Below are 13,640 nucleotides of genomic sequence, written 5' to 3' on the forward strand. Positions count from 1 at the left end.
ACTGAAGTCATCAACCATGTCTTTCTTTTAAAAGATAACATATTCTGATTCCTGCTGTTTTACTAACTTTAATTTGACAGTTTTTTTCTGGACTTTGTATCAAGTTTGGATTATCTCTTTGGTTTGTTGGAGGAGGAAAACATATTATACTACATAATGGGAAAAAGTTGATTACATTTGGGCTATAAAATTCAAGTCTGAACGTTTTTTTTAAGAGCTGTGCACTCAAGAAGAAAGATTACATCCAACATGAAGTGGCATTGAAGAATGTGATACATTTTTTTGTTATTTTTGCCGCTGCTTTTAATTGAAACTGAGCGGTTGTGTTTCGTTTTTGGTTAATGAACATTTGGGGCTAGTAACCCCAGGGAATCAATGTGTGGGGATTTTGTCCTGGCTGATTTTCTCTGTGTATGCTGCTCGGGGCACGTATGTGCCATACAAGCGTACACAGCTCATGTTCGGAGAAACCTTAAAGAAAGGCATCAGTAAAGTGGAACTTCTGTTTGAATTATTCATATCTTAAACTGCACTGTAACTTTTTATTCATGTATTTTTTCTTTTAATGTTTATTTTATTATCATTCAGCCTTTGTCTGCATGTCTTTCATTTTTGTAAAGCACCTTGAATTGTCTTGTGTTGAAAGGTGCTATATAAATAAACTTGCCTTGTTCATTTTCATTTTCATTTAATTGTTTATTTGGCAGGGAAAATGCACAGTGATGAACACTTAAAACATTAAAATGTGTCAAGCGTAACAGTGCCAGATTTACAGTAGCTTTGAGCTCATTTCCATCCGCAGTCCCTCACATAAAACATTTAAGAAAATTACATTTTACAAACATAGCAAAAACAAAATACATGATATGCAAAACGTGCAAAAGAGCAAGAGCAGCATACACAACGATTTACGACATGGTAATACTATAGAGAGGCGAAGTCCCTCCCTTTCCGGGAGCCTCCATGGGACCCCGGAAGCGTAAAATTATACATTGAAGTCAATGGAGAGAGAAAGGTTATCTTTTGATCCCGTTTGAATTGTGCCACGAATGACACATATGATGTTTGTCAATTTAAAAGAATATTTTGCAAGTCAAAAAAAAAAAAATGTGTCGTAAAACTGTGAAGTTACACATTTTTTTGTGTGAAACCGCTCAGTGAACTACAGGTCTCTCGTCTCGCACAATACGCGTCACCATCACAAAGACGGCCGTCACGTTAGCAAATTTCACCTGTTTCTTTCAGAATGAGAATAAAAGTATAAAACGAGGTGAACATCACTACAAGTCTGGACACGTTGAGAGCTGTACATACACGAAAGGGGAGTTAGTCGGTTCTGTAAGAGCCAGCATGCGGGACCGGCTTTACAAGATGTTGGTGAGTAATATGAGTGCAATGTGTAACGTTAATGTCAGCTAGCTAACATTAGCTAACGTGTTTTGTTTTAGTAACTAGTTTTCTCCTTAAGAACTTCGTGGTCTCTGTGTATGCTGTGGATTACATTAGTGTTCACAAGAACAAGGTACACTAACGTGTTTTGTTTTAGTAACTAGTTTTCTCCTTAAGAACTTCGTGGTCTCTGTGTGTGCTGTGGATTACATTAGTGTTCACAAGAACAAGGTACACTCCCGTGTTTTGTTTTAGTTGCTCTTCAGATTGAAGCGGACAGTTTTATATAGTCTATACTGTATGTGTGATCTCCTTTTACATCTCGTTGTGTCATTTGAGTTTATTTGCTGTGTGTAGATTCAAGGATTTTGGTGACATGAACATGACCATCGCGGAGGCAGTCCAGTTACCATCCTTCTGTCTCCGTGAGGAGGGTGGGTCATATATCACCCATACTGGCACCAGGTCCAAGGGCAGCTGCACATCACAGACCGGAGTCTCTGCTACTTTGTTGTGTGGACCACGAAGGAGGCGATCATCATCCCCATCCCCAAAGACCCTGCATGGCATGGAAATCTCCTCCTCCTGGAAAGATTCTACACCCAGCATATGCTCCCTGTGTTGGCCAGTAGAGAGGAGGACATTTAAATATACATACTCTTAACACCCTCAGACTCTGCGTTGTGTTTCGTATGTGTGATGGGGTGTTATGCAGAGGGGAGGAAAACAGGACACAGCAGATTGGGATTGTGGTGGAGATGCTGAGCAGTTATTTAATTGTTGCATGTAAGATTAAGGTAAAATGAACTTTTATTAATCCCTCATGGGGAAATTATTTCTCTGCATTTGACCCATCCTAGTGTTAGGAGCAGTGTGCTGCCATTTTGAACGGCGCCCGGGGAGCAGTGTGGGGAACGGTGCCTTGCTCAGGGACACCTCGGTAGCACTTGGTCTTTCGGGGACTTGAACTGGTGACCTTCCAGTTCCCAAGCCAAGTCCCTATCGACTTCGCCACCACCGCCACCGTATAATTATTATTATACTGCGTGCTTCTTAGTTATTCCATCTTTTACTGTAACATGGATCTGTATGTAACTCTATATTCACTTGTTATCTACCACACCAGGATATATATATTTGTATACATTACATATCTGTAAATTGTATAATTTTATTTAAACGTCTTTTTGATCTCTCTGTCTATAAACACAAACTGAGTAAGATTGACAATAAAGTTGACTTTGAAAAATATATATATTCTTTATGAAAATAGTTGACTGTTGGCCAAATTAAACGTTGGACTGAACTACAACTACGCCTTTAAATCTCGGCGGACTGTTTTTCAGTGGGATGGCAAGTTCCTATCTTTAAACATTTATTAGTTTTTTCTCAACAGATTTGATTTTCTGAAGTTAATTTAACTTTGCCGACCATGTAAGGTCATTATTAAAAAGGTACAATCAATTTGTTTAGGGTTGAATAAAATAATGATAAACATTTCATTTGGATCATTTACTGACAGAATAAGAAACTCAATAATGCTCTACTCACCTGTTCCTTTTTATAAAGTGAAACAGTTGAAACGATAGATTTTAGTAAACTTAAAAACAACCTTCTCCAAAAGCTATCAAGGAATATACCGAATACTTGTTTTAGAACTTTATTACATATTATTTGTATATAGTTTGAATGATCCATAATTGACAGAAGCTTGTGTTTACACTGACCTGTTACTCATATATTAATGTCTTTGTAACTTCTGTAAACCACGACCTCACTAATTTCTTTCATTCATCACGGTTCAGTAAACTAAATGATACATGAACCAGTTTAATCATTATAATAACGTAGGATTGCAACTCTTTGAAACTGTAGGTGGCTCTTAAAAGAGCCGTTGTGTTTGGGTGTGCTGGTCTCAGGTCAGTCTAAGCCCTCTCTCCGTGGATGCGGCGGGATGTCCTTAGGCATGATGGCGACCCTCTTTGCTTGGTTCATCTTACTGGGGGCAGCTACATGGATGTCGGTGCAGTCCACAGTCATTGTGCAGTTGAAGGCAGAATGAATTTATTATTGACTCCGAATGAAACACAACTTCATGTCATACAATACATTGACTTTATTTGTAATTGTGTAAAAAAATAAAGCATTGATTAGCAAGCAGGACCTGCAGGAACAGAGCACGGTGATGTATGGAGCTGGGAAGAGAGAAGAATAAAGAAAACAGATCAACTTTATTATCGGATATTAAAAATTCAATTTCAAAACAAGTTGCCGCTCCGACAGTATGTAAAGATGATTTCACTTGACCTATGCAAAATATCACACTCAATACATGTGTGTCTCTGGGGGGTGCATTGTGACTTTGAAGTATATAAATAATATACCATAACCAAATACTATTACGTACAGTGGAAATCAGGTTGCCAGAGCAGGTCAGTGTGCATGTTCCTCAGGGTCTCAGCAGTTACAGGTGAGGGAAAGGAAATAAAAGAGAAAAAGGTCAGTAACAACACTTTAAAGTAACAAGACTTTGAATAATTATCTCTTTTAATAATGTTCTATCAGTAATCACTCAACTACTGTCTTTCCAACAAACAGATTGACTCACTATCATCACAATGAAACACGTCCAGAAGAATGGACCACAGATGGAAATGAGCTATTAGCTATAATCTGGCATATTGCATCTCTTCTCTTTGCTGAGATTAATGTTTTTGTATGCATGGTCCTTCTATAAATAAATAAATAAATGTCATGCAAAGCTGCCTGCCTTCCTTCGACTCTCCCTGAGCTGCCTGATCTTTTAATGTTCAATGTTAACCATTTGAGCAGATCGCATTAAGTAGAAAAGATCGCAGATGCTAATGTGCCGTTAGCCTACCTCCCGCCCCCTTAGCACCTGGTGGAGGGGGCGATAGGCTCCTCTTCAAATGTTTCACAAAATACTTACCATCATGACTACTCTTACTGTTTAACATTTGGGTTTACTTCATGTTAAGGCTAATACAAATGACAAGGCTAAGTAATGTGATGCTAACTAACGTGCTCACTACTAGCTATGTAGCTAGCTTGACTATGTTCCATGCACAACATGTGTATTACCTGATATGTCTGATCCAACGACTCCTGGTCCTTTCATCAGACGGGAAGCGATAGAACGAGCAAAGTGGTATGATCACTTGTGTGATTACAACCTGGTACAAAGCACACAGGCATCTTGTAAAAGTGAATTTATTTTTAGCAATCTCTTATTTATTGGAGGGAATAAATCAGTGATGAGATCTTCTTCTTCGCTTTAATTACGAGTCGCAACCACTTGGAGCATTATCGCCTGTGACATCACTTACGCGAGCCAGAATGGGATTTGTAGTCTTTGTAGTCGCGTATTTTTCATAGTCTTATATTTCAACGGTTTTACGACAAAATGTGACTTTTTTGACATGGAACTTATTGTTTAAGATTGACAAACATCATATGTGTAGTTCGTGGCACAATTCAAACGGGATCAAAAGATACGTTTTCTCTCTCCATTGAATTCAATGTAAATGTTTCGCTTCCGGGGTCCCATGGGCCGGAAGTAGATGGGCGTGACTTCGCCTCTCTATATAGCAGCAACGACATATAAGTGCAAGATAAGATAAAAGAGATACATAAAGTGCAAGAGGAGATACCCCTGTATTAAAGTGCATTTAGCGGTGATTGCACGTCTGTTTGTTTCTCAACCATTCTTTGAGTTGACCTTTAAAACTGTCCAAAGTGGGACAATCCCGTATCTCAGTTGGGAGGCTATTCCACAAAGAGCTGCCTTTAATGGAGAGGACATTTTGTCCAAAAGTGGTCCGTCTACGGTGGACATCACATTCTCCTCTGGTGTCTGACCTAGTGCAGCGTCCAGTGTGTTTTTTGTGGATGAATTCCCCTAAGGGAGGGGGGGCCAGTCCATGTAAACATTTAAAAGATTTAAAATAGTAAAAACTTAAGAAATTCTGTTTTTCAAGGATGGTACAGTGGTGGTATAAATGTGGCTTTCTGTCAAAAACCTTGATAGCTCTCTTGTACAGCTGTTCTATTGGTTTCAGGTTTGTGGCACAAGCAAACGACCAGTTTGTAAAACGGTATTCAATGTGGGATAGAATCATACAGTGGAGGTATGACTTTGCAGCATTGACCGTTAAGAAACTTTTATGTGGTTGTTCGTCAGGAAAACGTAATTTGGACCCATACTTTTTGAAGCGTAATCGTTTGAAATACAAATCCATAACATTTCACCCTAAATATTGCTTTAACAATCATTTACATTTGTTAAGGTTAAGAGCAAGGTACACAAGATCTTGCTCGATCGTGGCTGCTTCAGATGACCCTCTGTTGTCAGAGCTTCAAAATGTGTTTATGATTAGACCATACAGTCTATGGATTAGACATGCCATAACTCTGACATAAGTAAGTAAGTAAGTACAACTTTATTTATATAGCACCCTTCTCAACACTGATGTCCAAAGTGCTTTACAGTACAGTACACAGGACACAATTCAAAGTACAACTATAAAATGTAGAATAATAGGCATAAAACAGCAGCAGGTAATACATAATATTAAAAAAACCTACGATAAAACATCAATAAAAGACAGCTACTAACTCACCTCCCCCGACGACCCAAAGGCCTGTCGGAAAAGGTGGGTCTTTAACTGCCCCTTAAAAATCTCTATTGAGGCAGAGGTTTTTATTATCTGGGGGAGTTTGTTCCAAATTCTTGGGGCCACCGCCTCAAAGGCACGGTCATCCTTAGTCTTTAGCCTGGTTCGGGGCACCCTTGGGAGGCCTTGCTCAGAGGACCTCAGGGCCCGGTTTGTGATGTGAGGGTGGATCAGGTCATTGATGTTGGCTGGGGCTTGGACATGGACAGCTCTATATGTGAAGACCAATACTTTGAATTGGGTTCTGAGATGGACAGGGAGCCAGTGCAGGGCAGAAAGAATCGGAGTGATGTGGCATGTTTTTTTGGACCGAGTGAGTAATCTGGCTGCAGCATTTTGGACCTGTTGTAACCGGTTTATCGATGTTTTGTTGAGGCAGGAGAACAGAGCATTACAATAATCAAGCCGGGATGAAATAAAGGCATGGATAGCCATCTCCATTTCTACGTTGGATAGAACTCCCCTGAGCTTAGCAATGTTCCTGAGATGGAAAAAACAGGTACGGGTCAGAAGTGTTGTGTGTTTGTCTAGTAGCATAGACTGATCGAAAATCACACCAAGGTTTGTTATGTTTGCCCTTATGTTACCACTGAATGAACCCAGGTGGCTTGCTACCTTAGAGGCGATGTTATCAGCCGCTAATATCAAGACTTCCGTTTTCGATGCATTGAGCTGTAGGAAGTTGCTTGACATCCACTCCTCAATTGCAGACAGACATGTGATGAGGGTGTTTACTTTTTCCATTTTGACAGGTTTGAAGGAGAAGTATATCTGGATATCATCTGCATAGCAGTGATATGAGACACCCTCAAATTGGCTAATTAAGCGGCCCAATGGGAGTATGTACAGGGCAAAAAGAAGGGGCGCTAAAACAGAACCTTGGGGCACGCCGCAGGATAGGGGAGTGCTATGTGATGAGAACAGGCCCACCTCCACGGAGAAACTTCTCCCACTGAGGTACGAGGAAAACCACAGGAGGGCAGACCCTGAGATGCCTACCCACTCCCTGAGTCTATCTAGCATGATGGCGTGGTCATAACAAGCCTAAGTCCCTGTTTGGATGCTGTTACGATCTCAGGCACTTAAGATGTTGGACCCAATTGCAGACAGGGAGACAGAGGTAAGATACTTTATTTTTCCATGACTGGCAAAAATGAAAAAAAAGGAAACCACCAATACTCTAGACGAGATGACAAAAAACAGAGAACAAAAACTGAAGGCACTCACGCAGTGAGGAATCAAAAACCTTTAATGAGTACCAGGAGCATAGACCTTACCATGACAATAGACCAGACGAACTGACACTGAACACTGGGAGACAGGGGAATTTAAACACAGGGTAACCAGACACAGGTGGGAACAATCAGGGGCGGGGCTGACACTGATGAGCACAGGAGACAGACAAGGAGTGACAGGTGAAAACAATCAGGAAATTAGACACACCAGGGAAACTAACGACAGACATGAAAACACAGGGAAAAGAGACCAGACAATATACAGGGAGGAAACATGACAAGGAGAACGGAAAAACACCCACACCTAGACATAGAAACGTGACATGACATAATAATCCTGACAGATGCCAAAATGAATGTGTTGAAGTTCAACCATATGTGGAACTTTGATTTTAGAAAAGATTGACCCATAGCTCTATCTTTAACTACATAAAAATGTATTTTTAATAATTGCATAAAATAACAAGTAAGCAGTAACACTTTTCCTAACCCGCAGTGCAGACAAACCATATCTACTTTATATCTGATATATGCAAACAGTTGCTCATGAAGGTTTATTAGTGTCATCATCAACACAACTTTATTTGTTGGTCCCAAAGGAAAAATAATTTGACCAATTTCCAAATAAAATATCAATACATTTAGATGATACATTTATAATTTGTATGTCACATTTTAAACAAAGAAATTAATTATAGCCATGTGGTTTTGCAAGACAGATCTGCTAGACTTCACATCAACATTTGTCAAAACATTTGCTTCAGTCCTGATTTTGCTCATTCTTCCCCTCTGTCCCTCCCTTCAGTCCCCTGTCTCCCTGATGCCTTTCTTTGGCATCATTGCAATTCTCCTTCCATCCACCAGGTGCTATCAGACCTTTCCACCTGCTTCAGTCACATGACTCCAACATCCAGCCCCCACAGTCACCTGACCTTCCCCTCCTACACTCACCTGTTTCTACTTTTGTTCACCAGCCCTTTATCTCCCCCCCCCCCCCCGTTGTTTTGCCTTGTTTTTAAGCGACACATACTGGAATCTGTTTTTCCCTCCACTTTTTTCCTGCAATGTTTTCTGTTCAGTCTTGGACTCTAACCTCTGTTTGGACTCTTCTGCACATGCCAGTAAACTAATTTACCTCTATTTTTAACATTAAAGCGCTGGACCTCTTTTCCTACCCTTGTTGCTTTATGCCCATGCGAAGATGAGCGTAATGTAAAAAATGAACAGGTTCTGTTGTGCTAAACATTGGTGGCCTGTAATTGACAGAAACAATATGCTATCATTAAAACATTAATTGAAATAGGATAATCTGGTTGAGGTGATACAGCTGCAATTATCAGAATATTGCCTCAGTGTGATTAGACTGCAGGCCCATTTAATTTCAGAGACCGAAATGTCATTAGTTTAAAAATATAACTGTCAAACCCTGTAGATATTGATAATGGTTTTCATGAAAACAGATGAACTTTTTTCAAGGACCTCAGCACACTGTATCTCTCTCTTGGTCATTCCATCTCCATCGCTTTCTGCAATATTTTCTAACCAACTCTACCTTAATTTCTCCCCTGCTTTACTGATTCTCCCTCCCCTCCACAAGTCATCTGTCACTATGATTTTACATCATACTTTATCTGTGCTTGGGTAATCACGCAGACAACCATGTGCAATTAAAGCTGCCTCTGTAGGAGAGGGGTTGGTGCAATAGGAAGCTAAGAAGCCCCAGTTTAAGAGAATAACCTGAGTATCAAATACATCAGATGTGTAAATCAGGAAGTCACAATTGCATCTCACTGAGAGTACACACAGAGCTGGATAAGGACTCTGTAAAGGGGGGGGAGACTTCAGGGATGTGACGGTGTGACAGGCAAATCCTGTTTAGATGGAGGAGAAGAGAGGGAGACTCAAAGGAGGAGCGTAGAAATGGAGGTCAGGGTGGGGGAGGAGGTGTGGAGAGGAAAAGAGTTGAGAGACAACATCCGGCATGATGTTACATGAGTATGATCAGCTCTGACTTGTCATAATGTATCAGTGGACTGGAAAGATTATAAACTGTAGACTTTTGTAAGTGTTTATGTATTTAAAAGAGCAGCTCATGTTTGTTATGTTACATCTATTGCAGCTTAGGCTCCAAAAACAGCTACATTCTTATTTCACATGAATGGTTAAAAGATGTCCTAGTCCTCCTGAAGGTAGAATTCATGATTTGTAAGCAGTGTTTGGGATGGGAAATTGCACCCTTCACTGATTGTGAATGGGACTTATGCAGCTTTCACACCAGCGCTTTTCAGTTTCTAGCTCCGAGCGGGAGCTTTTCTGGTTCAGCTCCGGTTTCCCTTTTCAGCTCCCGCTCTGTTCACACTGCCCACTGGCGCCCCAGAGCTGCCCTTGCTGCGTCATGACGTCACCGTTTACATCGCTGATTTGCCCCCCAACGGCAGCTCACAACAACAACAACAACTGCGTCGGGTCGATGATCGTGTTGCTTTTAATCACACGAAGCCAGAATAAATTGAATAACGACTTCTCCAACCTTATACTTTGCTCCAGAGTGCCGTGGTTCATTGTTTATTAATGTGTTTCTGCAGCATTTACCGACCGCTGCAGTGCTGCTCTTCCACGGGAGTTTATTCTCCCGTTAGCTCCCGGTTAGCTCCCACTGCAGCGGCCGCTCTAAAGTATTCACTGTCCGACTCACACAAGCAGCTGATGCATATCCCCAGTTCCCTTAGCCTAAGTGAATGTGTGTCAGTCTGAATTGACACTGTTTGGTATCACAACGCTGTTATGAAAGTTTCTCTGGTATAAAACGGGTGATGTTAGCATAGCAACCGAAGCTAAACTGACTACTTGCATCCGATAGCTGCAATAATACAAAACAACACGTCTGCCTCTCTCCACAATGATCGATAACAGCGAACGGATGGTCAAAGTAAGGCACACATAAACAGAATCACACGAAGCCTGGTTAGTGTTGCCTGACTTTATAAAGTGTGTTTATAGGCACTACTGCTTGTAGGCAGGCATAACAGTCGACCCATGGGAGGTGGGTTTAGTTTCCTGCACGCCTCGACGTAAGAGAGACGTAAGCGACGTCACCTCTTAGCTCCAAAGCTCTTGCCTCTGGACCGACAATTTTTTGGAGCTGGAAATGAAGCGGATTCCGGAGCTAAGAGCCGGCGCAGCTCCGGTGTGAACTGGAAAACCCGGCGCTTTTCAGGCTCTAGCTCCGAGCCGGAGCTGAAAAGGCGCTGGTGTGAAAGGGGCATTAATGGGTAGCACCAACTTTATTTTAAAGTACTGTTTTTTTACATGATACATTTGAGTCTGAAGCCAATTCTTTGGCCCTGTTGGTATGTCTTTCTATTCTGTCTTTGTCTTGGGTTTTTTCCATATTTTGCCAATGATGTTGATGACATCAACATACTATTTGCACTGCTAATACAAAACAGGCCAATCCTTCTATTCCCCAATATTTAAGTTAGTTGCACATGTTCTGCTTTCACCTGCTGCTACCTGTTTTTGGTTTACACGTCATTTTGAAAACACAGTCCATCCCTTCATGTTGTTGTATTTTATGTGTTTTTATTTTTTTGTTAAGTTATTATGTTGGCAGTATGTTAGCAGTAGCATTGTTTAACCTAGCTATTATGCTTCAGTAGGCTAGCAGGTGCTTTTCCAGGATTCTTTTTCACCAATTTCCTCTTAACACCAAAACATGCATGGCTTTAGCTGTTGGTTTATGTTGTTGCAGGTCTTTCAGATTGATTGTATTCAGATTTTCTTTTGTGCATGCGTACTGTGTGTGTGTGTGTGTGTGTGTGTGTGTGTGTGTGTGTGTGTGTGTGTGTGTGTGTGTGTGTGTGTGTGTGTGTGTGTGTGTGTGTGTGTGTGTGTGTGTGTGTGTGTGTGTGTGTGTGTGTGTGTGTGTGTGTGTGTGTGTGTGTGTGTGTGTGTGTGTGTGTGGTGATCTCTTGTTTTGGGCTTGTGTACAGGATTCAGGCGGAGGATGAGGTTAAAGAGACAGAATCTGCAAGGAGACAACCGAGCCAAGCAAGAGATGGTAAGCTGCTTTTAGGTTTGAAAATATGAAATGTTAACTACAAGATCATGGACAAAAAGTTAAGTATTTATACATTTCTCCTGCTATAGTTAACAATTGCTGATCACTATACAGTATAATTAATCTAATACATATAACAAATCTAATATCCTTGGTGTTTCTTCCTGCATGTTTTGTGCACATGTATTTTTGTATTGTTTTGGGTTGAGGATTATAAAGGAGCAGTAATATTTCTAGGAGGTTGAGGCTGAAAAACCCTTCAGTGATAACATACTGTAACAGCCTATGCTATAATAAAAACGAGGGGGTGCTTGTTATTTTGTAATTTCTCCTCCATAATCACATTGTGCACGCTCATGTTATTAAAGATGTACAGTGATATATCCCTCTTAAGGTCATCCATGGATTTGTTTCCTTTAATCACAAATGGGATATAAACACAACTGAGCTGCAAAGACAACTGGATTACTTTGAGTTTTTCCTTCTTTTTTGTTGTTACCTTAAAAAGAAGGCTTACTCAATGTAGGTTTGTAACCCTCTCAAGTATCTTGGGTTTTATGTTGGGTTTTGCCGTCTTTTCCTCCTGAGTCAATGGGGCTTTTTCCTTTTCCGAGTTGAGTTTATCTTGTTTTTCCACCACAGCTCCCTGGGCATAGCTACTAATAGCCACCAGGGGGGAAAACAAAGCACTATCCTCTTCATGTCTTGGTTGCACAATGTTCGATTATTTCCTTTAGTGTGATTATATCAAGCCTTCATTCTCCCAGGAGGTAATACAAGGTGGGAGACAGGATTGCATAGTGAAAGCAAGGAAGCCAATCAAAAGACTGATGGCGTCATTATTCCTTCAACATTTAATTCATAATGAAGCATAATTCTCTCTTGTATTTTTCAGAAGATTTACCGCGACACTGCCCTTTTTCATCTCTAAAGTTTCCCATTTAAAAAAAGAGAATTAATCTGAATTGTTTGTAGAGCATTCAGTTCTCCCCACGATGAATAATGGAAATCTATGAGAGGTTAAAGCGCCTTGTGGACTCGATAGACTGAGCACAGAGACCCAGCCACAGGCTTTCATCTTCATCATTATTAGACCAATTATAAAGCTGGATGGGAAATGGGGAAAGAGAAATTGGGGAAAGACAGCGAGAGTGGAAAACAATCTTGACACCTTAGGGAATTCATTTGCTGAATTTGTATAATCACAAAGTACCTTTCCCGAAGTTTGCAGACTTGTTGTTGTAGGTAATGTATGGCAACAGAGAGCAAATGGGTTAATTTCCAATGGATCTCTTCATCAGGAGCGAGGTGCATTCACTGTTTGTTTAGTGTTTAGTCAAGTGTCTTCTTCCTGAGCTCCATTAGAAGGATGGTAAAAAAAATGCATGAACAATATACCAATTTGCTTTGACCAACTTATTAGCTTTGGTTGAACTTTAAAATGCATTTTTTCATAGATAGAGGACTGTTGATGCTTACATTACACAACAATTTGAAGGGATGTGGATTATTGACAGGAATAAGGCTTTGGAACCAAAGAAAACGTTCACTTAAATGTTTAGAACAATTTAAACTGTGATCCTTCGCAGACAGTCCTTAGGTTTCAAAGGTTCACCCTGTTTTGTTGGGAGCCCCTATGAATTTAAGCATTCCCCTTGAAACAGAACGACTCATGTCAAAGTTAAAATATAAAGCTCCTATCATGTTTTACAAACAACCTAAATAAAGAGTGCTGGAGTGGTTTAGTGAAAGCACAGCGAATCAAAGCTCTTTGCAATCCACTTCAACACAGCTGTGGGTTTTCTCACCAGCTGCCATGAAAGAAAGTATATACAGAGTAGGATACAGGAGACCATCAACTGTAACATTAAATGTAATTCTCAGATATTCTTTAAGACACACTAAAAAAAAAGATTTTCTTCTCTAATAATACATTCATGTGTAGATGGAGACAGCTGCTGTATTTGTATTTGAATGTATGCCTTTGATGGTGCTGGACATATTTTCTAATCCTCACATTTCTGTGGGCTGCCATTGTGTTTATGTTGGATTTTTGTTCGCTGTTTACTTGATTTTACTCAAGAGTAAACTCCCTCTTCTCAAGTGACATCTGCCAATGCTGTTTCTCTCTTTCAATGCAGCCAGACCCTCTTGAATGGAGTGCTTCTTTTTGAAAGCCAAGAAAACCCATTAGATGGAGGGCATTTGGCGGTCTCAATTTCCTGTTGCTCCTTTAGTTATTTCTGGAAACAAAGAAAACAA

The sequence above is a fragment of the Pseudochaenichthys georgianus genome, chromosome 14, assembly GCF_902827115.2.
Source record: "Pseudochaenichthys georgianus chromosome 14, fPseGeo1.2, whole genome shotgun sequence".
Taxonomy (NCBI): Eukaryota; Metazoa; Chordata; class Actinopteri; order Perciformes; family Channichthyidae; genus Pseudochaenichthys; species Pseudochaenichthys georgianus.